This window comes from Symphalangus syndactylus, chromosome 5 (assembly GCF_028878055.3).
Source record: "Symphalangus syndactylus isolate Jambi chromosome 5, NHGRI_mSymSyn1-v2.1_pri, whole genome shotgun sequence".
Lineage (NCBI taxonomy): Eukaryota > Metazoa > Chordata > Mammalia > Primates > Hylobatidae > Symphalangus > Symphalangus syndactylus.
In genome coordinates this window covers 9,243,622-9,267,974 of record NC_072427.2, presented here as the reverse complement: position 1 = coordinate 9,267,974, position 24,353 = coordinate 9,243,622, and the positions used below count along the sequence as shown (strand labels likewise).

The window sequence follows — 24,353 nt, the reverse complement described above, 5'->3', positions numbered from 1 at the left end:
ATCAACATTTATTTTAGTCAAGCTTTCTGTCTTCTGGGCTGAATGAAGACTATGCCTTAATCTTTACAGGTAGAAGACAAAATCTGACCAAAATAGCCCTTAGAGATGTCTGAGGACAATCAGGACATGAGCGCTGTTGTTTATTGGTGAGGATGATAATGGAATTTGCCATATAAAAGAATGAATCTTTCAAAAGCACATGCTTTCTAGAAGTGGTGAGATTGAAGATATTCCTTTGTATCTTACTGATGCAAGACAGGGAATAATATAATCCTTGATTCCAGAGCTCTAAGTAATTCTTGCTTCCAGAATCTTTGGCTTGTAAGACTTGGAAGACCATAAGCAAGCAAAAAAAAAAAAAAAAAAAAATAAATAAATAAATAAATAAATAAATAAATAAATGAAATAAAGTTATGAATGCAAAAATAGGTGAATAAAATCAATATTTATTTTAAAAAAACTATGAATATTAAAAACCTGAGAAATAGCACATATGTTAAAAGTAAAAAAAATTTTATCTTTGAAAAATTTCTATAGTATCCTTTTTCTTCATTTTTGGCAGAATTAAAAAATATTTTATATGGTAACCATTTTATAATATTATATTTCTGCAGATAAAATAGAGAAATAATTTGTACTTTCCTTTAGCATGTTTGCTCAATAATTGTTTTGCTTAGAGATATTCTTTCAGATTTACAGAAAGAATATTTTTGGTCATGTCATGTAATTTTCAGGAATGTTGTCAAAACGGGAAAAATTATACCAAGTTTATGTCATATATGTTTTGTCACAGATATTCCCATAACAGCCCTGCTATGGGTCAGTGTTCTACCAACACAAGGATTCTGGTACATTTCATTTTGTGGAAATCTTCAAAAAAAGAAAAATAATCGTTCCTGCATTGATAATCCTATATACAGTATTATCAATTATATAACTGACAAGACAGAAATATTGTTCTGAGTATGCATTGATAAGAAAAAATCTTCTACTTATAGTTGTGTTTACTGATGAGAAGAATTTTTCATAGAGTAACTTCTAGCTTTGTATGCGTCAAACTGCATGCCCTTGCTGTAGCCACATATTTTAGATGGCATAGGGCATATTTATACCAACACAGGCCTCTGGACTGATCTTGGTGTCACAAAGCTGGGCAAATTGACAAAACAGGGAGTGGAAGTACTCTTGGAAGTCTTCCCTATACCAGAACAACTATACCTAGACGAAGAGGTAGCTGTAAACTACCTCTTTATTCATTTAGACACAATCTAAATGAAACTGTAATTCAACTTTCCTTTAATCAGATGCTCAAAATGACCAAGGCCACCTCAGTGTTTCAATAGCAATGGAGAAATATAATGCAGGGAAGAATGTGTGTAGTCAAAAGTGATTTAATATCTTTAGTAAATATTATGAAAATTATGGCCACATTGACACTGTGCTGATATCTTTGGAGGCTTGGGAGAGCCTTGTATATGAATGACTCTGAAGTCTGTTTCTTTCTTTCCATAGTAAATCCACCTCTGCTTGCTTTATGTCTTTTTGTGCCAATGAGTTTCCATTCTCTTTAGGGAAACCAAGGTGGCACCCAGTATATGCCCATTAAATTAGGTTTAATAAATAATACAGTTAATTAGCTAATGAATTAAGCATTTCATAGTTTTCATGAAATTGAGGTTTAATTATTGTGATTAAATTCAGCAAGGTTGATACTGTTCCTCTATGTGCTCTTAAAGAGAGGTTAATAAAAATGTTTTTCCCATTGCTCTTCAAAATAATTTTTAAAAAGTTATTAGAATCACACATGAAAATATGAATATCTCACCATAAGGCTCTGGATAACAACGTGTTTCCCCATTTTGCTCAGAACAATAAGAAAAGGCGAGAAAGAGAACTGAGTTTTATTTTCTTTGTCTTTATTTATCACTTGTCTCATTCGTCATTCTGTACTCATGTCCATTTATGAGCTCTCTTCCAAATAGGAAAACAGCAAAGAGAAAGAATACTGATGGTGGCAGCAGATGTGATTTAATCTAAACTCTCACCACAGTCCTGCATTTCAGTGGATACCCACATCACATCTTGTGCAGAGCCTTGCCTGTTAGGTTGGAATCAGCTCTGTGTGTTTTACCCATTTCTTCAACTTAACTCCATGTTGAGCCCATAAGCCTCCCTACATGGATGTTTGATCATAGCTCTTACTTTCTAGGGAACAGAATGACTCCCACTGGGGTATACTAGCTACAAAAATTGCTGCTAAATTACCACCATTTTCACCAAATCACCTTCCAGACACCATCTCTCCAGTCTGCCACCTAGAGAAGATATTAAGCAAGGAAGCAAACTGCATCAGTGCGTCTCATTGGGGGCCAAATATCCAGGCCAGAGGCGGTGAACTGAATTCATCTTCTGTGGAGTCTGGAGACCTGGAAGGCATTGCTTTGAAGGGAGCCGATATCATAAATCCAGGCTTGTTTAGTGTAAAAATGCTGTCCTCTGTAGGGAATGTGAACGATTCTGTCAAATGTGATCGTATCTATCAAATGTCTCAAATTATGCTTATAATTTTTTGGTGCTTTTTAAAAGTATAATTACTATCTTAAACATTTTAAAATTTACGATATTTGAGGATGGAAGCTTATTTTGTGGTTTTAACTGTAATCAACCAATTTGACTCTGAAGCCAACCTATAAACTTAAAAACTTAGGAAAACTCTTAATAACCTTCAGAATTTACATGCCCATATTACAGAATATTGAATATCTAAATATAAACTAGGACCCGTTTGCAAAAATTAATTAAAATGAGACCAATTTGGGAGATCAATTTTGTAGCTCACATGTGGAAGTTTTGTTTTAGTAATCAGTAATGTTCAAATATTAATTGATTGAATGTCTTATTTTGTATTAGCAGATTAGTGACTATTGTCTTTGCATGCACCGATGCTATATTATAAAAGCATACCTACTTACATATTATTCTGTATAAATATATAGCATGTTTAGGACGTGAAAGACAATCAAAGATAGAAATGTGACCCTCTGTTTCCATTTTAATAGTAACAGTTCTCTAAGGCTGTAAGATTATTATTTTTTTTTTAGACAGTCTTGCTCTGTCGCCCAGGCTGGAGTGCAGTGGCAAGATCTCCGCTCACTGCAACCTCCAACCTCTGGGGTTCAAGCGATTCTCCTGCCTCAGCCTCCCAAGTAGCCAGGATTACAGATGCCCACCACCAGGCCTGGCTAATTTTTCTTTTTTTCTTTTTTTTTGTAGTTTTTGTAGAGACGGGGTTTCACCATGTTGGCGAGGCTGGTCTCAAAATCCTGATCTCAGGTGATTTGCCCACCTTGGCCTCCCAAAGTGCTGGGATTACAGGTGTGAGCCACTGTGCCCAGTCTAAGGCTGTAAGATTCTTAAAAGAGAACATGGAAAATGACAGTTTTAGGCACTAGATAAGATGTGGGTTCCAATGGAACCATGCTACTTCCTCATTAAGGACGTTATCTGAATGGCTCTCAGACCCTCAACTTTAATATGGAATAATACATCCTTCACTAGGTCGTTAGGAAAATTAGATGAGAATGTACACAAAGTGGCATGCACAGCATTTGGCAATAAAGAGTTCTCACCAATTTTGGCTTCCATCTCCATAGCTTTGTAACACTGGTTTCTTAAGAAGGACTGCTTTAATGTATTTTACGCAATCACTATGAATATTACACGTACATTTGTTACTTTCAAATCTTAAAGAAGGAGACCTGGTTTTGCTTCCAACCTGCAGGTATGCAGACACACATATGCAGACATTCAGAACTCCTCCCTGTTCCTAGTGATTTGCTTCCTTAATGTTGATTCATTCTTACTTCAGACATCTACTTCAAACATTTAAAATAAATTTGTTTGGGTTCCCTAATTGTATTTGAAACAAAAGAAAAACACAACTCTGATGAGCTTATAGTCAGTAACATAAATAGAATTCAAGGACCATATGTAGTTTAATAAATGGAAAATTCCCCTCTCACATGCCTTAATTAGAAACATTTGTTATGTAACAAAAAGACGTTCATAGCTTTCCCAATAGGAAAATATTACATGGAGGTGATAAATAACTTATTAGTTATATTTGCAACTCTCAGTCTTTAAGCTCCTATAAGTTGAAGCCAAGGATATTGATGCTGGGGAAAGAATAGTGGTTAAGAGCCTAAGCTTTAGAGTCCAGATGCCTGGCTCTCTCACTCACTGCCTGTTGGACTTTGAGAAAGTTTAGGTAATTTCTCTACGTCTCAGTTTCTTCTTCCCTTAAAGAGAATAATAATAGCACTACCATTCCAGGTTGTTTGAAACTTAAATGATACGTTGATGTAAAGAGCTTAGAATAGGGGTTGGCTAAGGGAAAGTTACCAGTTCTCCAAGTTATTACTATACTACTCCATGTAAAATAAAATTAATCCTATCTCTTCAATACCAGCATTCAGACAAATCAGCAAACAAAATAGGCTCAATCATTCAGTCTAAGATTTTACTCTTCAAGATCTCATTGTGTTAGAATAAGCATGTTGGTTTATTCTGTTAGGTTGGTGCAAGTGTAATTGTGATCTTTTCCCTTACTTTCAATGCCAAAAATCACAGTTACTTTTGCATAATTCAAGAAAACAAAGTAGTCGGTAGAACAAAAGATAATTTAAAACTCTTAAAATTTTAGGTGAGAAAATGTAACTCTAATTTACTGAGAGACGTTAAAGGGCAATACTAACTTAGATTATTAAATAAGTATTTAACTATGATTTAGATTTAATAAAACAATTATGTACATTAACTTATAATTGATCATTATTAAATGTATAATTAGTGAGATCAAATAACCAAGGAAAAAATAAGTCTATCTATATCGTTCACTCTCAATATGTAAGATTCTAGTAATCATTGGAACATAATATAATTATGAAGTTATAAATATAAATTAGATTACTTTGTAAGACGGATTTAAAATCCTTGAGCATTTTATTTAATTACTGTAAATTTGATTATGGATAAATAGCTAAACTATACTATGGTATTTGAGAGTTAAGCTTTTCTGACTAAAACCTTGCATGCTAATCTCAAGCTGTTCACTTTTATAATGGTTGAGCAGCTGATCACCAAAATTAGAGACTAAGATAAAAATATAAATAATAGATTATGGCTAAGTTTGAGTTTACAATAAAAAAGGTAAAAAAAACTTGGAAAGATAAGATTCATCAAGAGATTGAAATACCGTTATGAAGTTAAACTATTTTTTATTTTTATGAATGCTCCTGATGTATTACTCCCTTAGATATGAACAACCTCCTCATTATAAGTAAATGGGTGATACTGTGTCACAGTCAGGCCTATAAATAAGCAGCATGATCCATGCTGCAACCCACACCACAGCAAATGCGAAAACAATTTTATATCTCCTGATCATCAGAGAGTTCCAAAAATATATGCACTTTCCTCTTTGGTACTGAAATTCGCATTTCTTAGTGCTCAAAGAGAACTTTTTAAGAAACAATAATTAAGCAGGAAACATCACATCAATTTGAGTCACTTTTATTTCAAACACTGGATGTTTTTCATACATAAGAAGGAATTTAAAGTTTGTTTTGAGTGAGTAATCTAATTCATGACTGAAACTAATAATCAGAATAGGAATAATATACTCGGAAAGGTCCCCCACTCTGAGTAGTAAATCTGTCAGCTACTCAAAAGGAGGTGAGTCAGTCCATTTCAGCCTGGAGGAGTGCTCACTCAGCTACACCAACCAATGCAATGGCCTTCAGCTCCTGGCCGCTCCTCAGGTGACAGAAACTAGAGTGTTGGCATTCCTTTCCATGATCCTTTAACTGGAGATGTAATAGTAACTGTTCTATTTGTTGCTGTGAGTGACAAAGCAACCATTTATTTTAAGCCCCCAGAACAGTTATTGGTACATAAAATTAATTATTCATTTAAAAACAGTGACAATTATTTTGATGATTACTCCTTCCTTTAGCCTTCACATTTGAGAAGTGTTTAGTAAAATAACTGATATGGAAGAGAAAGCAAAATCTACTTTTCCTACTCCTGATTTGTCAAATTTAATAAGTTCTGCTACCCTCATCTTTAAGTACACCTTTCAAGGCAGCTGAGACTGGGTATGTTGGAACTACTTGTCTTGTCTTTATACCCAGCATTACACATGAGTTGTGGAGTTTCTACTGTTGCCTTAAGCCTATCTTTGGCAGGAGGGGGTGATCACTCTGCACATTATTTTAATAACCAATGTTTGGGAAATACAAAGAATGAGACACTGTGTTTTCACCTTACTATGATATTTTGTTTTAATAGCAAATGTTTATTTTCCTATATACCACTATCATTAAGTTGTATCTGTTTTCTGAAATTTATATAAATAGGTTCATATGGTAAGTATCCTTTTTCATCTGACTTATTTTGCTCAATATTTATCTATTTCTAACGTTGCAGTATATTAATCACTACAATTTCATAATGTCTTGCTATCTGGTAAAATACTTATTATTCTTTATTACTGTCACGTCTACTTTTGTCTTTCATGTTTTCAACATAAACCTGCAAACAATGACTTTTGTTTTCCTTTTCTATACTTTAACATTGGGTAGAGCTTCCAGTATGATGTTTAATAGATGCTCTGATCACAGACATACTTGTTTTCCCCAGATTCCAGAGGGAAACTTTTAACATTTTATCATGAAGTATATTTGCTATAGGTTTTGTAGATACCATTGATCAGATTTAGAAAGAGCATAGATGCCTAGATTGCCTTTTTATTTTCTTTAAGAGATAGAGTCTTGCTCTGTCACCCAGCTGGAGTGCAGTGGCACGATCATAGGTCGCTGTAACCTTTAACTCCTGGGCTCAAGTGATCCTCCTGCCTTGGACTCCCAAAGCGTTGGGATTACAGACATGAGCCAATGCACCTGGCCCTAGATTGCCTTTCTATTTCTAAATTGCCCATGGCTTTTATATTAAATGAATCCTAAATTTTATCAAGAGCTTTTATCAGGGTGACTATACAATATGATTTATTTCTTTTTTTGTCTTGTCTGCATCAATTATATTGGACAGTTTTTAAATGTTAAATCAATCTTGCATTGGATTCCCAGAATAAACTAAAGTTGATCTTCCTTATTTATCTTCTATGTATTGCTGGTTTCAATTTACTAATATTTCATTTTGCCATTGTGAATCCAGTTATATGATAGCTGACTTGGAATTTTCCCCTTTTGAAATGTCTCTGTCAAGTTTAGAATCAAAGTTAAGGTAGCCTCATTAAATAAGTTAGAGAATATTTACTCATTTTATTCTCTGGAAAATTACTGGCATTATTTCTTTCTTTGAATGATTTTGTATAAGTGGAATTATTGCATCGAAACAGCACATAATTTAAATTGTGATAAATACTATCAGATCTCCATAGCTATTGTAAAAAGCTACTATCTGAAACTTGTCATTAGAATGCACATTTTCAATTGGATGGTAATAGTTGACTAGCCTATAATTGAACCATGATGTTTTAGTATTTTAACATGCATTTAAAAATTACTAGTCATACTAAAATTCTATTTTAAATCTATTAATCATCTGTGCATTTTATTTCTCATATTGCATACATGTTTCTGTTCATTTTTCTTGTGGGGGAAGCTTATTATTTATTGACTCATTAGTAAAATATATTTCTAAATTAGAATGAATTGTTTTAATTCTATCATTTGTGGTGCAAATTTATTTTCCGGGTTTGTTAGTCTTAAATTTTAGTACTGATTACTTGAATACATAAAATGCAAACAAATTCTCTAAAGAAGAAAAATTGCATTTATCAACTAATCCATATTTCTTTCAGATGTTTTATAAACTGTTTTCACTCTGCATGAGATTCCCATAAATGATTGGCTTATTTCAGGGCCATGTGCTTTAGAGTATGTTAGTGGAAGTTTATTATCATTATTATTGTTTTTCAATATATTGTTGGATCTTTCCATTGTTTATTCATCTGAAAGAATGTTTTGTCAGGGTATCCAAATTCTGCCAGGTTGAGGCGGAAGGGTCTCTTGAGCCCAGGAGTTCAAATCCAACCTGGGCAACATAGCAAGAACCTGTCTCTTAAAAAAAATTAGAATTGTAATGATAAAACTTGTAAATGTCACCTTTTTATTTTTTTGAACAAGTTCTTGTATTTACTATTGAATTTTAATGAGTGAAGTTATTTTCTTTATTCTCTTAATTGAAATCTTCCTGTTCGCCTTATGCTTCTTGTGAAGATATTTTCAAAGTTCTTTGAAAATCTAAACAATTAATTTCAAAGCTAAACAATTAATTCACATAAAATATTTCATAATAATATATTAAATATAATAAACTTATTTTCTGTGTATAGTTTTGTTTTTACATTTTTCAATTATTTTAGCCTGCTTTTTCTTACATTTGCAAATGTAGGCTTCATATCCTTTTGATTTGTTAGATATTTAGAAAATTTTCTGTATTTAAACATTTGAAAAGTTATAGTTTTTACTTTAGAAAAATGTGAATAGTTTCTAGGGTTTTATTTTTAATGAGTTCATAGAAATTTGCTGTATAATTTGTGCTTGTGACCATTTGGTTAAGAATGTGAGTTTTGGAATAGACAGACCTAAGTTTGATATCACTATAGAATTTATTCGTTACCAGACCCAGGAAAATAACTGATTACTCCAGTCTCAGTATGTTTTATTTTTATTTGTAAAATATATAACAGAAGTAACACTCTCAAATGTTGTATGCACCGTCTTGGATAACCCATTTAAACACGCATTGAGTAAACTGTTAGGCAATCTTAACCATTATTGTTATAGGTAGTAAGAACAATAAATATACAAGTCAATCTTATTACATTTCTTTTTTTTTTTTTTTGAGATGGAGTCTTGCTCTGTCACCCAGGCTGGAGGGCAGTGGTGCAATCTCTGCTCACTGCAAGCTCCACCTCCCAGGTTCATGCCATTCTCCTGCCTCAGCCTCCCGAGTAGCTGGGACTACAGGCACCCGCCACCACACCCGGCTAATTTATTTTGTATTTTTAGTGGAGACAGGGCTTCACCGTGTTAGCCAGGATGGTTTCGATTTCCTGTCTTTGTGATCCGCCCGCCTCGACTTCCCAAAGTGCTGGGATTACAGACGTGAGCCATATATTTCTTATATTTTGAATATATCTATGTTTTCTATGGTCTACTTTTGAAATACTGAAAAAAAATTTCCACGTCTTCCACAATAAGTGTATTTCTGTTCATTTTTCTTGTATTGCTTTTCTTTTTTTTTTTTTTCACCCTACAGAGTCTCACTCTGTTGCCCTGGCTGGAGTACAGTGGTGACACCTTGGCTCACTGCAACTCCTGCCTCCCGGATTCAAGCGATTCTCTTGTCTCAGCCTACCGAGTAGTTGGGATTACAGGTGCATGCCACCATGCCTGGCTAATTTTTGTATTTTTAGTAGAGACGAGGTTATGCCATATTGGTCAGGCTGGCCTCGAACTCCTGACCTCAGGTGATCCACCCGCATCGGCCTCCCAAAGTGCTGGGATTACAAGCATGAGCCACTGCGCCCGGCCTTTCCTTGTATTTCTGATAATGGTTACTAATATTTTTGCTCTTTGTTATGTCTCATATGAACATCTACCGCTTTTATATCACCATGATGAACTGTACCTTCTATTTAAGTAGAAAATGACTTTTTTTTCCTCCTTAAAGGACTTAATTTCCTTCTGGTGAAATCATATTTGCAATAATGGCATGGCTTTATTTTTTGTTTGAATTTTCCTATAAAATCTTTGGTCCTTTTTTCCCCATTTTTCTTTTTTTCTTCTATTCTGTACATGTCCTGTAAATAGCATTTAGTCGTGATTTGGTTTTTTTGTTTGCTTGTTTACTTATTCGTTTTGGATGATTTATCAGAAATTTTCTTTGTAGCACTAATATTTAATTTTTACTCGTTGCAATATCATTTTAAGTTCTTTAAATGTTTTATTATTGCACTTTTAGCTTAGCTTTCTAGTCTCCAAGTCCTCACCTGACTCAGGAGCCCAGCTGGCTTCGCTTAGTGGATCCCGCGCCGGGGCGGCGGGTGCGCGCGCACTCCTCAGCCCTTGGGTGGTCGATGGGACCCGGGGCCGCGGAGCAGGGGGTGGCGCCCGTTGGGGAGGCTCGGGCCACGCGGAAGCCCATGCGGGATCCAGGGGCTTGGACATGGCGGGCTGCAGGTCCCAAGCCTCGCCCCGTGGGGAGGCGGCTAAGGCCCGGCAAGAATTCAAGCGCGGCGCGGGCGGGCCGGCGGGGCCGAGGGACCCGGCGCACCCTCCGCAGCTGCCGGTCCGGGTGCTAAGCCCCTCACTGCCCGAGGCCAGCGTCACCGGCCAGCGGCTCCAAGTGCGGGGCCCGCCCAGCCCGTGCCCACCCGGAACGCGCCAGGCGCAGCCCCAGTTCCCACCCGCGCCTCTTCCTCCACACCTCCCCGCAAGCAGAGGGAGCCGGCTCTGGCCTCCGCCAGCCCAGAGAGGAGCTCCCACAGTGCAGCTGGGGGCCGAAGGGCTCCTCAAGCGCGGCCAGAGTGGGCGCAGAGAGAGAGCGAGGGCTGCCAACAGGCTGTCACCTCTCACCGCCTGCTTACCTACCACTGAGATTGCTCCTGCCGCTGACAGTGGTGCTGAATGAGTGCTTCAACAACTGTTGGGAAAGGAGAAAACCCATTTAGCTACGTCAGAAGATCTGCCAGTCCTCACATTCTGTTCCATTGTGGTAGAACCTTCACACCAGAAGAACTAGCATGGGAATATCTCCAGGTAAGAAACTCACAGATTCACACCAGTTTTACTTCTTTTGCTTGAAATTCAGCAATTTGTCAAGCATAAATGCTTCTTGGGTGTTGTATGGTATCAGCTGATTTCCAGGGTGCCGAAGTTGTTGTGGGTTTTTTTTTTTTGTCAGCTTTGTCCACCATTATATTTGATTTGTTGTGGAGAGGATTGAATGACCTTCTCATTTGTCATTGGTCAGAAGTCTTTTCAGCAAATAAGAATTTATAGCAGCTGTTATAATTACAGTTACTGAGGTCATAATATTCAAGTAATAAATTTTTAAAATACAAAATATTAGGAGAGTGGAAATAGGAAAAGAAACGAAATGAAAATTATAGAACTCGCCACCATGCCCAAGAGCTCTCTTTTGATTAACTCAAAGCCAACTGATTAGTAACCTTAATCACACATGCAAAGTCACTATTACCAAGTAGTGTCTCATAATCTAGGCATAATATTTTATCATATTCATAGTCCCAGGGATTATGGTGGGAAATCTAGAAGATCATTTTAAGGTGATGCCTACCAAACTATCTTGTAGAAAAGATTACTGTAAAGCCAGATTAATCAAAAAGTGCTGTGATTATGCAAATATAAGCATTTAGATTAATGGAAGAGATTTCAAATTCCATAGGTAAATTTGTACATCTATGGGCAATTGGTATCTTTAACAAAGGTGCCAAGGTATTTCAATCAGGCAAAGGAGTCTTTTCAACAAGTGAAGTTAAGACAAGTAGATACTGCATGCACAAAATGAACTTGATCTCCATCTCTCACCGTTCACAAAAGCTAACTCCAAAAGGATTATAAGCCTAAATGTAAGGGATAAAAAATATAAGTTCAAGATTAAAGATTTGTGAGAAAATCCTTCCTATCAATACACAAAGAGTTGTTGGATATGACACCGAGGTCTTAATATATAGAAGAACAGTTGGATAAATTTCACTTCATCCACATCCAAAAGTTCTGCTTAAAAGGACAGTGTTAAGAGAATAAAAAGAAGTGAAAGCATGAGAATAAATATTTTCAAATCATATATCTGATTTTAAAAAATTGTAGATCTAGAATGCATAAATATTACTTACAATTTAATAATAAAGTAAAACCTAATTTAAAACATGGGCAACAACTTCAATGAAAGTTTCGCCAAAGACCAAATAAACCCATGAAAAGATGCTCAACATCATTAGTCATTAGGAAATACAAATTTAAACCATAATGAGACAAAACTAAATATCCACTGGGATCATCATAATGCAAAGGTCAGACAATAACAAGCATCGGTGAGATCAAGGAGTAACAGTAACCTTCATACATTGCCCCAGGGTATGTAAAACAGTACAGCTATTTTGAAAACTCTTTGGCAGCTTCTTAAAAAATTAAACATAAACTAACCATATGATCTGGAAATTCAACTTCTAGATAGCTGCCCAAAAGAAATCAAAAGATATATATTCATTTCAGTGGCATACATGCAAATATTTATGGCAGCATTAACCATAATAGCCAACAACCTGGAAACAATTTAGGAGAAAGACATTCTGTAAGAATTTTTAAAAGATAAGGAGAGATGAGAGGGCAGTGTAACTCTCTTCAGGGAACCCGTATTAAGTGTAAACCTTATCCTGGATACTAAGATTAACGTATTTTAAAACAGGGTCAAGAGAAATATTTAATTAATTCAAAATCACTTCTTGGGTACTAAGCTCTGTAGTCAGTACTTAGGACAGGCTTAGTAATGTAAACTCATAAATAACTTGGTCTACAATATCTGCATCTCCTTAGAAGTTGAAATGCTGTATCTGTTTATGCATAATAATAGTTAACATTTATTGAGTATAAATTCTTTTTTATATCCTAGGCTCAGTACTTTACATACATTCACTTATTTGTTGTATGCCTAGATAAGCCAATTATTATTTTTATTATAATGTTGCAAAGAAAAAAAATAATGCCTAAAGGGGCAAGTTAGTTACTTGGTTAAGGTCATTCTGGGGTAAATGATGGGAGAAGGGCTCAGATGCTAGCCCTGTGTTAGTCATTAGAATGATAAAATAACAACAATAATATAATATTAATAATAATAAAATATTAACAATAATAATAACATCTAACTAGTAGATTACTAATATTCTCAGTGTTGATGGGTGGGTTAGTTTCAAAATTGAGTAATTATTTGCAGAGACATATTTTACCATCATCCAGATAATAAAACACACGTGTGGCACGTATGTGTCACACACATGTGCACATATAGATGTACAAATGTTCAAAGGATGTAGCTGTGTACTTTACATGGGTTCTATGGGGGATCACTTTTCTGAATATGGGCCGCATCCCACAGCTAGTCCTGCCTGCTTTCTGTGGGTGGCCCACAGCCTCTTTTTTGTGAATCTTTTTGTCCAGCTCATCTTTTAAGGCTTTGTCTTTCTGGAGATTAGTGCAGGAGGAGCACACCTCATTTCCTTAAATGGGATGTATGCTTGGCCCTTCATTCCACATATAACTGTGTGGGAGCATGGGGACGTGGGGACTCACTGCGTCAGCTTGTCAGGTAAAACATTATCTCAACACGGACGATCCAAATGTGTGTCTTTGCCTAAGTACTTCAGTTTCTTCATTTGAGAAATAATAATCTCCTGTCTTATGTGGCTGTCATGAGTTTTAGCTCATGCAAGCAATTATTTAAAAAAAAACGGTCTTGTGAAGGTAAACTTTGAAAAACTATCTGTTCTATGCAGTGGGCTAATCTTGAATTTAGTCCTAGCATCATTCACAGTTATACTGGTAAGTTTTTTGAATACTTTTCTAACTTTAGAATTATTATATCTACATTCCGTGAAGATATTTTCTTAATGTGTTCCTTTCAGAATTAAATGCAAGCCTGAATACCCCTCCATGACAAAAATATGAATTTTATAATCTAATATCCTGTAAAAGCTGACTTCTCAGTTCTCTTTGAGATAATTCTACCAATGTGGAAATAGTGTGAAACAAATAACTAAATCATATACAAGTATATTTTTCTGAGCCTATTTTTTATGAAGAAGTAAAAGAAGAAAGGAAGGAAAGAAGAAAGGGAGGAAAGAAGGAAGGAGGAAAGGGAAGGAAGGAAGAAAGGAAGGAAGGGAGGGAGGGGAGGGAAGGAGGGAGGAAAGAAGGAAAGAAAGGCACACTGACACATTTAATATCATTTAATAATAATACATTTATAAAGAAAGAAAAAAGAGTGTTCAAAAGTGAAACTGAAAGAACCAAATTAAACCTTTCTTTTCCTCTACATAGTTCCCTCCTAGGCTGCCTCTAACGAAGAAATTGCCATGGAGGCTTATTTGTAGGGGAATCGGCAGAGAGCATTTGGTCCAGGAGAATTTCAGCTCTTGCTTAATTTCTAGTTAAATGTCTAAGATGGGGGGACGATCGCCCAAGGTATTTCACTTAAAACAATGTAAAGTGGTCTCTCGCAAACTGTTTTCTCTCCAGGACTCCCATCTCAGATGAATACTTAAAAAACGATGCCTGGGCTGTACTAGTCCCCAATTTTACCTGCTTAAAAAGAAATGTATAACCTGCACACTGACAAAAAGTTCTTCCCTGCCTTCTTGGAATGATAAATTATTCAAGTGGTGTGTTCCGGAAAGAGCCACCAATGAGTTTACTATCTTGTTGCAGTGAAGATATTTTCCTAATCTGGAGACATCTAAAAAGGTTCTTGAAATATGTGTTTATGTATCATTTTGAAACAAAATACATGTCTGTGTGAGTGTATGCTTTGTCTTATAAACTTCTGGAGGATAGGAATCAAATCTGGTTAATTTGCTTTTAGGGGTGCTTTATAAGTTTTGGATACTTTTAAGTGAAAATTGTTTTTTAAAATAACTTATCTTGGCACAGAAACATCAGTAAAGTTGCATAGCCATGTATTTTTCTCATATCAAGAAAGAGTATACATAACAAAACACAGGTTTCTTCTGCTGTAGGTTATCACACCATTGCCCCTTTATCAGTTTGGGGGCTCCCTGCTACTGAACACCTCGAAATCTGGCCAGAAGTCTAGAAATAGCTACTACTATTCTCCTTTTGTAAGTAAATTCCCATAGATCAAGTCAAAGGAAAAACTGTGTTTTTCATATGTGAGTAATTTTCACTGACACACATTTCCTTGCATAGGAAGACAGTACTAATATAGCAATCTGAAAGTCCTTGTGATGAAAGCGTGTGTCACCATGTGCAAACTGTGAAATGTAATTGAAAGTAAAATGTTTAATTAAAATGGACATTTCTGAGCCTGCTTCTGGCAGTAGCCATCTTGCTGAAAAATTATATTTGTTACACCGTCAACCTGGGAGAACAGCTCAAGAGATTGTGAGTGCCAGGTTTCATCCAAAAGTAAATGGGGTGAAAATCGGAAAGAGAGCTTAAATGCTGATCCTTTTGTAACTGTGCATGTCCCCAACACATGTGCCCTGGTACAGACCAGTCAGAACAAGGGGACCTGCCCACGTGTAGCTGTTCCTAAGTCAATATTAATTATAGCAAAGCATCCTCTTCTGTCCAAATAATTGTCCCTTTCACTCATGTCAGCAAGTTTCCTTAACAATTGGGCTTTCAGATACTGTGCAGTTATTGTACAGCTTGAAATGTGAGGATACTCATCATTTCCAAAATTATTTCTCTGTTGAGATCACTGGGATCTTCTTCCACCACTCCCCAGTAAGAGCCACTGATCCTAGATAATTCACATACTTGAGTGGAGATGAGCTTCACTAATGATGTCTTCAGTGCAAATGTGAGAACTGAATTGGAAAACAAAATTCTGTCTGGCATCCAAAGGGCAGCTTCTCCTGTGTTGGGTTTTGGGTATCAAAGAGCCCCTGGCCTGAATGGGCAGGTTGGATCATCCAGGAAGTGTCACAGTTTCCAGAAATTTCCTTCTTGGAGAAAATTGTCTTTGACATTTTATAAAGGGCAAATGAAATAAACTTCCTTTCTATTTCATCTCTCACTTAATCCTCTAAAATCTCAGTAGCCAGTAGTGGATCCCACGATACAACAGAGTATGTGTACTGCTTCATAAAGGCAAAAGTCCCAACTTTTATCCATTTTTCAATGTTATTAGGCTTACTTGCGCTTTTTATATGTCTACCTGCTCCTGAGTCCAGCGACCATCCCCAAAAATGAAGAAATGAAACAAACCAACAAATAGATAAATAAAAGATCTGTAAATGTAAAACCCATTAAAAATGTCAATAGCAAAGTATTGTGGAATAAATTCAGAAGATTTGATCACTGTTCAGTAAATCATGATTTAGGCATGAAAAAAACTCTCATTGTCTAGATCCAGCAACCATGACATTTGATCATTATTTCCTACCTGACCTTGTTTAGTGAGCTCTTTCTCAATAATATGTTCTTTATTGCCAAAGGAATGCTCTTTGAATTTACTTTCTTTATGATGTGATTATAAATCTTCATGACATCCCTAATGTTTCATCTCTTTTGGAGCTGGGCAGAAGGATAACAATTCTATAATGCACACATTTCATTTAAGGTGAAACCAGAAGGAGATTTATCAATCAGAACAGCGTTTTCAATGTCGTGAGAGGTGAAGCCAGCTGGACTTCTGGGTGGGGTGGGACTTGGAAAACTTTTCTGTCTTACAAGAGGTTTGTAAAATGCACCAATCAGCACACTGTAAAATGGACCAATCAGCAGGACATGGGCAGGAACAAATAAGGGAATAAAAGCTAGCTACCCCAGCCAGCAGCGGCAACCAGCTCAGGTCTGCTTCCCGTCTGTGGAAGCTTTGTTCTTTCACTCTTGACAGTGAATCTTGCTGCTGCTCACTCTTTGGGTCCATGCCATCTTTAAGAGCTGTGACGCTTACAGCCAAGGTCCGTGGCTCCATTCTTGAAGTCAGCAAGACCACGAATCCACCGGAAGGAGCAAACTCTGGACATAGTAGGGTGAACTGCAACCATTTCTCCCTCTATGTAAGCAAATCTTTGGCACATTTTCTGCCTGAAACATCCAATAACCCTTTAAATAGGAGGTTGCTTTTAGTTTGTACGTGATCTAGACCACGGTATTTTTCCTCTGACAACAAATGTGAAATTTAGCTTAAGCCGTAATATGGAAATATTTAGTGAATATGGAAAAATATAAGCTAGATTATTTTACATATGTTAAGTAAAATAGACTACTTAATTTGAACTTAGATTAGTGGTTGTTTCCTGGGTTTTGCCATTTATCGTTAAAATTTTTAAAGAGATTTCAGGGATGCTAAGATGAGAAATCCTCTTCTTTTTTGGAGGGGGTTGGGATTCACTTCAGTGGGCCAGCTGCCTCATACTATAAACAATATTGCCCACACCTTTGACAAGCTTTCAATCCTAGATTTCAATGGCCTCAACAAGGTGTTCATGATTGGAAAATCCCAAGTCCCATGGGGTAAATATCTCTCCCAAAATGTTCTAGCTCCACAGTCTTGTGAAAACAGAAAACTACATGAGCAGATTACAGACCTATTCAGGAGAAGCCAACAACAGGGGAAGAAAGCCTTCTGCAAAAATACTTTTGAACTTCAGAGGAGGAGACGCATGCTCCGTTCACGGAGCTAGAAGAAATAGAAGTTTTTTTTTTCTTTACAGACATATGTAGAACATTTGTTTCCATTTTATTTCTGCTGTCATAATATGATGGTTTTATTCAGTTTTTTAACCATGCTTCAGCTGGAAACACTACATCTTTAAATCAGGCAACCCTGGCTTCGGTGTGAATTCCCTTGCTGCACTCCCTCACCTTACCCAGGTGCATGTTAAATCAGTATTAATGACAATATCATTCTTGTGCAGTCATCTCCTGCCTGCAATTTGGTTTTAATTACCCGCCACGTTGTCTTTCCCCTTCACTGACAGCCATTAAATAGGGAATGACACCGGAGCCATAGTTGTGTGGAATATTCACTTCGCCAGATTTCATCCCCTTCATAAAGCAGGCTGCAGTGCCTCCTAGTGGCAGAGATCAGAAAGGGAACTGTAGACTTTCTGGGCACTCTGTAGGTGAATTTGGAGTTCTGGGCAGATTTGTAACTGCAATGACTATATTTAAAGAAAAAAATAAAGTTTAAAGAGCACCTATTAATTAAAGGACGATAAGTGCGATTTGGTAAGTTGTTTTAGAAATTGACATATAGCAATAAATCGATGCACTCTTTAAGCCTTGTGTGACCATCTAAAAAAGTGAAAATGAGTATTCAGAAACAACCAACTTATGGAATAAAACGTCACTGACAAAGTTCTCAAGGCCAGTTGTTCAACAAAGGTGAACGGCAAGTGCCCAGTGAGTTAGAACTTCAACCGTTTCTATTTCCTCTTTCGCCACAGCACGGGTCTTCTTGTTTTCGTTTTTGTTTTTCTTTCTTATTTTCTCTTTTATTCCATTGTACAAAATATTTTTATATATGATCTTAAAAAATTCTTCTAAACTACAAATGCATAACTGTCTGTGAACAGTATCTTTTCTGTACAATTAGGTCCTTAAGTGTTTTTTTTTAAACAAAGTTTTTCCTTAAAGAAGAGTTTAAAATTGAAATTATTTGTCTAAATGTTCAATTTAGACACTGTGCAGATGCTCTGGATTGAAAGTATTCATAAAATGGCTATCACATTTTGAATCTTTGAAAATTTTGGTTAAATCTGCAGGCATGTGCTTTTGCAGGAAGGACGTTGGACTCTTGCACTATAAATTTAAAACATCGCTTATAAAGAATACATCGCAGCACACTTGCAGAGAGAGCACTGGTAAGATGTCACATTTGGTTTTTACTTTCTGATTTTTCTCTCTACCAACTTCTTGGTTTAAAGGTTGCAGATCTATGAGATGCTCTTTCACAGTTGCTAAGGCTGTTTCCTAGCCTCTTTCAAGGAGCATAATTACTCATTTTACGTGCTGCTAAATGAGAGTCATAGCTAACTGCTTTAATTAGAATTTTAAGTATACATAGTATATGCAATAACTTGTACATACATTTATTGTGTGCATTTGTGTTTGTATGTGCATGTTTGTAAAAATCCAAACATGAAATAGGGAAACCAATAATTACAGTGCATCTCAGTCATTCCCCATTCACCAAACGAGCAGGGCAATGATAAACATAAATTCATTCGCGGTTATTGCTGCATATTTTAATAATAACTTTATATTTTTATATGAGACTCTGAATATTTTCTTGGTAAAATGGGAAGTGCCTTATAGTACACTAAAATAATGTTAAGCAAATTATATTGGTTAGAACTTGATCTCGAATTAAAAAAGCAAAGACTTTGGAATAAGAACTTTTTTGCTGAATGAGAATCTTCAGATTGCCTCATAAACTGATTTTTAGTACCTTTGATAGCATCACTAAAAGAGTAAAAATATTATTCCCTTTAAAATGTAAGAAATTAACATTTTAGAGGGAAAATGTGCTCATGTGATTCATGCTTTTCTTTCAAAGAGAACAATGTTTGGTCTTTTGAATGTTGCCTGAATTGATTTGATTTATTGTTTTAAGGAATATTTTACATCATTAAATCACAGCTAGGAAAATGGTTATTCCTTCCAGATTGAACTGGGAAGCTCACAAATGCAATGATGACGGCTTAATCTCTGATACTGCTTACATATATTGGTTTACAGCTATATTGAGTCCAGTTAGACTGATTTTTCCATTCCTAATATGAAACTGGATGCTGAGAAATCTGATAAGTGAGTTTCATTTCCCTGGAAATTTATTGCTTCTGCATCCAAGTGCAAAGAAATAGCACAAGTAAAAACAATGAGGAGTCTGTAGCAAGGCATTAATGAGGACCACTGTTTTCTCACAGAGATTCTGCATTGGGAAAAAAGAGGTTTCAAGCCATTAACATTACAAAACACGCTATTCCTTTTAGAATCGATATCATTTTCTTTGTCAGAATGGTGTAATATCAAATCAGCATATTGTTCAGGCCTGTTAGATCAAGAAAGAGAAACATTATAAATGACGAGAGGGTGTTTATGTGCCATTCTCATGGCGCTTGGTTAGAGAAACGACCGAGTGGCCTGTGTAGTGGGGCAGCGCTAACCCTCAAAGCCCTTTGCTGGCTGTAACCCCACCTCCTCTCGACCCTCTCACCTGCAGCTTCTGTCCCAGAGCCCTCACCCTTTTCATCCCTGCAACACGCTTTGCACATTCCCATCGCCACTCCGTTGTCTATGCCTATTGCATGGTGTGTTACAGATGGGATAACAGAAGCTGAGGAACTTTACAGAGAGCAAACAGTATCATTCCATTAATTAAACCAATGACTAAAATCGTTCAGTAACTATAAAAGGCTAGGCATCATGGGAGCGACATGACAACAATATTAATGATATTTATTGAGTGTCCTCTGTATGCCAGATCCTTCACATAAAGTATCTTACTTCTCAGCACTTTCGGAGGCTGAGGCGGGCGGATCACCTGAGGTCAGGAGCTAGAGATGAGCCTGGTCAACATGGTGAAAACCCTATTTATACTAAAAATACAAAAAATTAGCTGGGTGTGGTGGTGGGTGCCTGTAATCCCAGCTATTTGGGAGGCGGAGGCAGGGGAGTTGTTTGAACCTGGGGAGGCAGAGATTGCAGTGAGCCAAGATCACACCATTGCATTCCAGCCTGGGCAACAAGAGCGAAACTCTGTCTCATTAAAAAAAAAAAAAAAAAAAAGTATCTTACTTTATACTGATAGCAAATCCATAAGGAATGTTCAGACTGTGACATTGAGGCCCTGAGGGGAAAAACTTGCCCAAAGCAAGGCCACCAGTGAGAACAGGTTGGGCTGTGAGACCTCATCCAACAGCCTGACTACAAAGTTGATCCATGTTTTAAAGAACTGAACAGTGATTGATGATTTCAAGAACTTAAACTGGCAATTTGCATATGTAAAAATGATAACTGATGTCATACCAGATGTAAATGGCAGGACATATAAGATAGTAAGGGCTGAAGCCATCTCGATCAGGGAGAAAGTCATCATCTGCTAGACATGACAGGAGAGGCTCAAATGGCACAATGTGTGTGTGTCAAAATGTGGGAGAAAAGTATTCCTAGGGGAAGGAGGACCAGGGATGTGGTCAACTTGAGAAAACTCATGCACACTCATACCCACAGACACACACAGGCACACACCCAGGAAATAGGGGTGGGGGCATATGTTATTTGGAAAGAGAACATAAATTAGTCTCATTGAATAATTTTTTCTTTTACGACAGTGTCTCTCCAGTTGGTTGTGCTTCCAATGGCAAAAGTTGCTTTGGGGCTGGGTTGGTTGTTCACTTCATTTGGTTGGATAAGTTCGAATTAACTGTAATCAGGCCGGTTTCTTTAATGCAGGACTTCTCAGAGCCTTTATTATGTTAAGTACAGTATGAACACTTAGAGAAGCTTAGAATATGTTTCTCGATCTAATTGGACCTCAATTTTAATTTTGTTATAGAACTCTGTGAGAAAAAGCTTATAGACACGTTGTAACAAACACTGTTGCCGAGAGGATAGGCCATCAGAGCTAATGGACGGGAGCCCTTAAAGGCTGGGAAGACAGGCTTGATCCTGTAGGCAAGGAAAAGCCACCAAAGCTCTTTGCAAGGGAAGATGACTTTTTACTATTATTTTAATGAGAGTTCCAATCTCCAAGGTTGAGACAGCAAGAGTAGCATATTCTCCAACACTGTGGGGCCAAACTTGTCAAAACAAACACCGTACGCTCCCTTCTTGGTTTACGTCGTCAGCAAGCCTGTGCTTTGCAATGACGGTATACTGGAATTAGTCCAAACACTGTGGTTGGAAGTAACCTGCACTCTACAGGTTTTATGGAGTTCTGGGCTGATATTTTAATCTTGCTGAGCATTAAAGAGAACAAAGAAAAGAAGCTGGTGTAGATCACTAAGCAAAATCTCTCAAAGGTTTTTGAGCACATATGGCACCTCACGAGAAGAAAACAGGAGTTGTGAGCCCAAATAAAAACTAAGGCTGCCTTGGGGAGCTCAGACATCTGTTGCTCTTAATTAATATTTGCAGCTCTGGATTCTGAAGGTTCCGGACTTTTCCCCAGAAAATAATTTTTCTAAACATTGTACTTGTCCATGTAGATTTTTAAGAGTTTCCAAGAGTATAGAAGTGCAGCAATGGTTGTTATTCTAATAATGTTATCAGATACTGAGCTGTAGTGAAACCTGTAGGTGCTCAAGGAATGATAAAAGATGAATGTGTATAGAGTAGTCACATGTGTCAGGGACTGTTCCAAGCACCTTCAACCTATCTGCACATGTCGTTCTCATAACAATCTTAGAACAAGTGCTATCAATTATGCTTGTTTTCCTAATAAGAAAACTGAGTTATAGGTTAAATACTAACAGTATGCCAAGATCTTACAACTAGGTAAGTTAGAGTAAGATGGAGTTAATTAGAGTTAGGCTTAGTTGGGGCTGGATAGGGTTAGTAAGTGTCAAACTCAAGCAGTCTGACCCAGATCCATTGCCCTTAACTATTCTCAGCCACATGCTGGTTAAGGATGTGGTTTACGAAGACTTCCCTGTCCCTTCTGTTTTGATAATATAACATTAATAATAGCTAACAGATTTAATTATGCACCAGGAACTGTATTAAACATTTAACTGTTTATCTTATGTAATTCTTATAACTATTCTATAAAACATGCCAACTTATTAACCCTGTGATATGTATGAGAAAACTGAGATACAGAGGATTGAAGTCCATATTCAAACTCACACAGCTAGTAAGAGTTAATTCTGGAATATGAATCTAGATCTGACTCCAAAAACAGTTGTCACAACTACTTATTCTATGTAATCATAGCCTTTGGAAATTTGTTAAATAAATTACAGATGAAAATCCCAGATCAGATCTTGTATTTCATGCTTTTCATTTTCTTCCTTTGCCAAGGAAGACTGTGGAAAAATATTATTCCTGAATCCCTGTGCTTTTGTGAGCTAAATAGGTATACCTATGATTCATCTACAAAATTCATTATGACCTTTAAAAATAGCTCCTTTCATTCACTTCTTTTAAAAATGTTCTAAATAAACAAAAATTATACAGGGATGAATTTTTTTTCTTGAAAGCCAAACACTAATAAAGCTCAATTGCCCTATTTATAGCATTTTTTCCCTGTATTGATCAAGACAATTGAAAGAAAATAGATATGCAAGAATGGCAGGTTATACATAATAATATACCAGTTGAATACTGCACAAATTGAGAGTTAGAAATACCACAATCAAAATGGATGATTTGTACACTCAAATGATTTCTTACATGGTCATTTTTCTTTGAAGAAATAAGTTAAATATTTCTTTATGAACTATTTGCCACAAAAGGAATTGCTAATAAGTAAATGCTATACATAATCTATCTCTTGAATTAAAATTTTAAACCATTTACAGTGAGTTTTCTCGTTTTCTTTATGTTCTTGACAACATTTTCTCCAAATCACTGAAAATGTTGGTATGGGGCTTTCAGATTCTGATTTTCCTGTCTGTAATAAGTGTATTACCATATGTCAATTTTTCCTTATAAAGCACCATCATTAAGCAAAATATTAATATTTTTATCATCAACAAACTTTTCATTTTCAAGTATGTTTGGAAAGCTTTGAATACCAATAGATTTTTCTTTTTATTTTTAAATTTCTTTTAAATTTATCTTCTAAAGGTTTATAAATATTTTAATTTAAAAAATTGACAGATAACATTGTATTTTTTGTTGTGAACCACATGATGTTTTGAAGTATTTATACATTATGGAATGGTTCAATCTATCCAAGTAACAAATACATACATCTTCCCATCCTCCCATGTGCTCTAAATCCCCAGTCTCTGATAACTATAATTACACTCTGTTTCTATGAGATCAACTGTTTTAGAGTCCAATATGAGTAAGATCACGCAGTATTTGTTTTTCTGTGCCTGGCATATTATACTTAGCATAATGTCCTTCAGGTTCATCCATGTTGTTGCCAATGGCAGAATTTCATTATTTTTTGTTGTTATTGAATTGTATTCCTTTGTGTGTATGTACCACATTTTCTTTATCCATTTATTCATCAGTGGGCACTTGTGTTGTCTCTATATCTTGGCTATTGTGAATAGTACTGCAATAAACACGGGAAGGTGGATATCTCTTTAATGTACAGATTTCATTTCCTTTGGATATATACTCAGTAATGGGGTAGTTGGATCATATGGTAGTTCTATTTTGAATTTTTTGAGGAACCTCCATGCTGTATTTCATAGCAACTGTATCATTTTACATTACAATCAACAGTGCATTTTACATTGCAATCAGCAATTCTAAGTTCTCCACATCCTCAGCAATATTTGTGTTGTTTTTCATTTTGTTTTGTTTTCATAATGGTCATGCTAACAGGTATAAGGTAAAATTTTCTTGTGGTTTTCATATTTTATTTCCCTA

General features: G+C 36.2%; 1 long non-coding RNA gene across 2 annotated transcripts in view; it reads left to right on the top strand.

The window, feature by feature from the left end:
- Positions 1-16,630: 16,630 nt before the first annotated feature.
- The window catches only part of LOC129481736 (uncharacterized), a 178,343-nt gene continuing 170,620 nt past the window's right edge, over positions 16,631-24,353 (top strand). The window contains exons 1-2 of one of the 2 annotated variants that reach the window (XR_008657494.2): positions 16,631-16,823; positions 18,566-18,664. This is a non-coding gene — a long non-coding RNA (uncharacterized lncRNA). Of the gene's footprint in view, positions 16,824-18,565; positions 18,665-24,353 lie in introns of those variants that run through there. The other variant, XR_010120950.1, reaches the window with a different exon arrangement.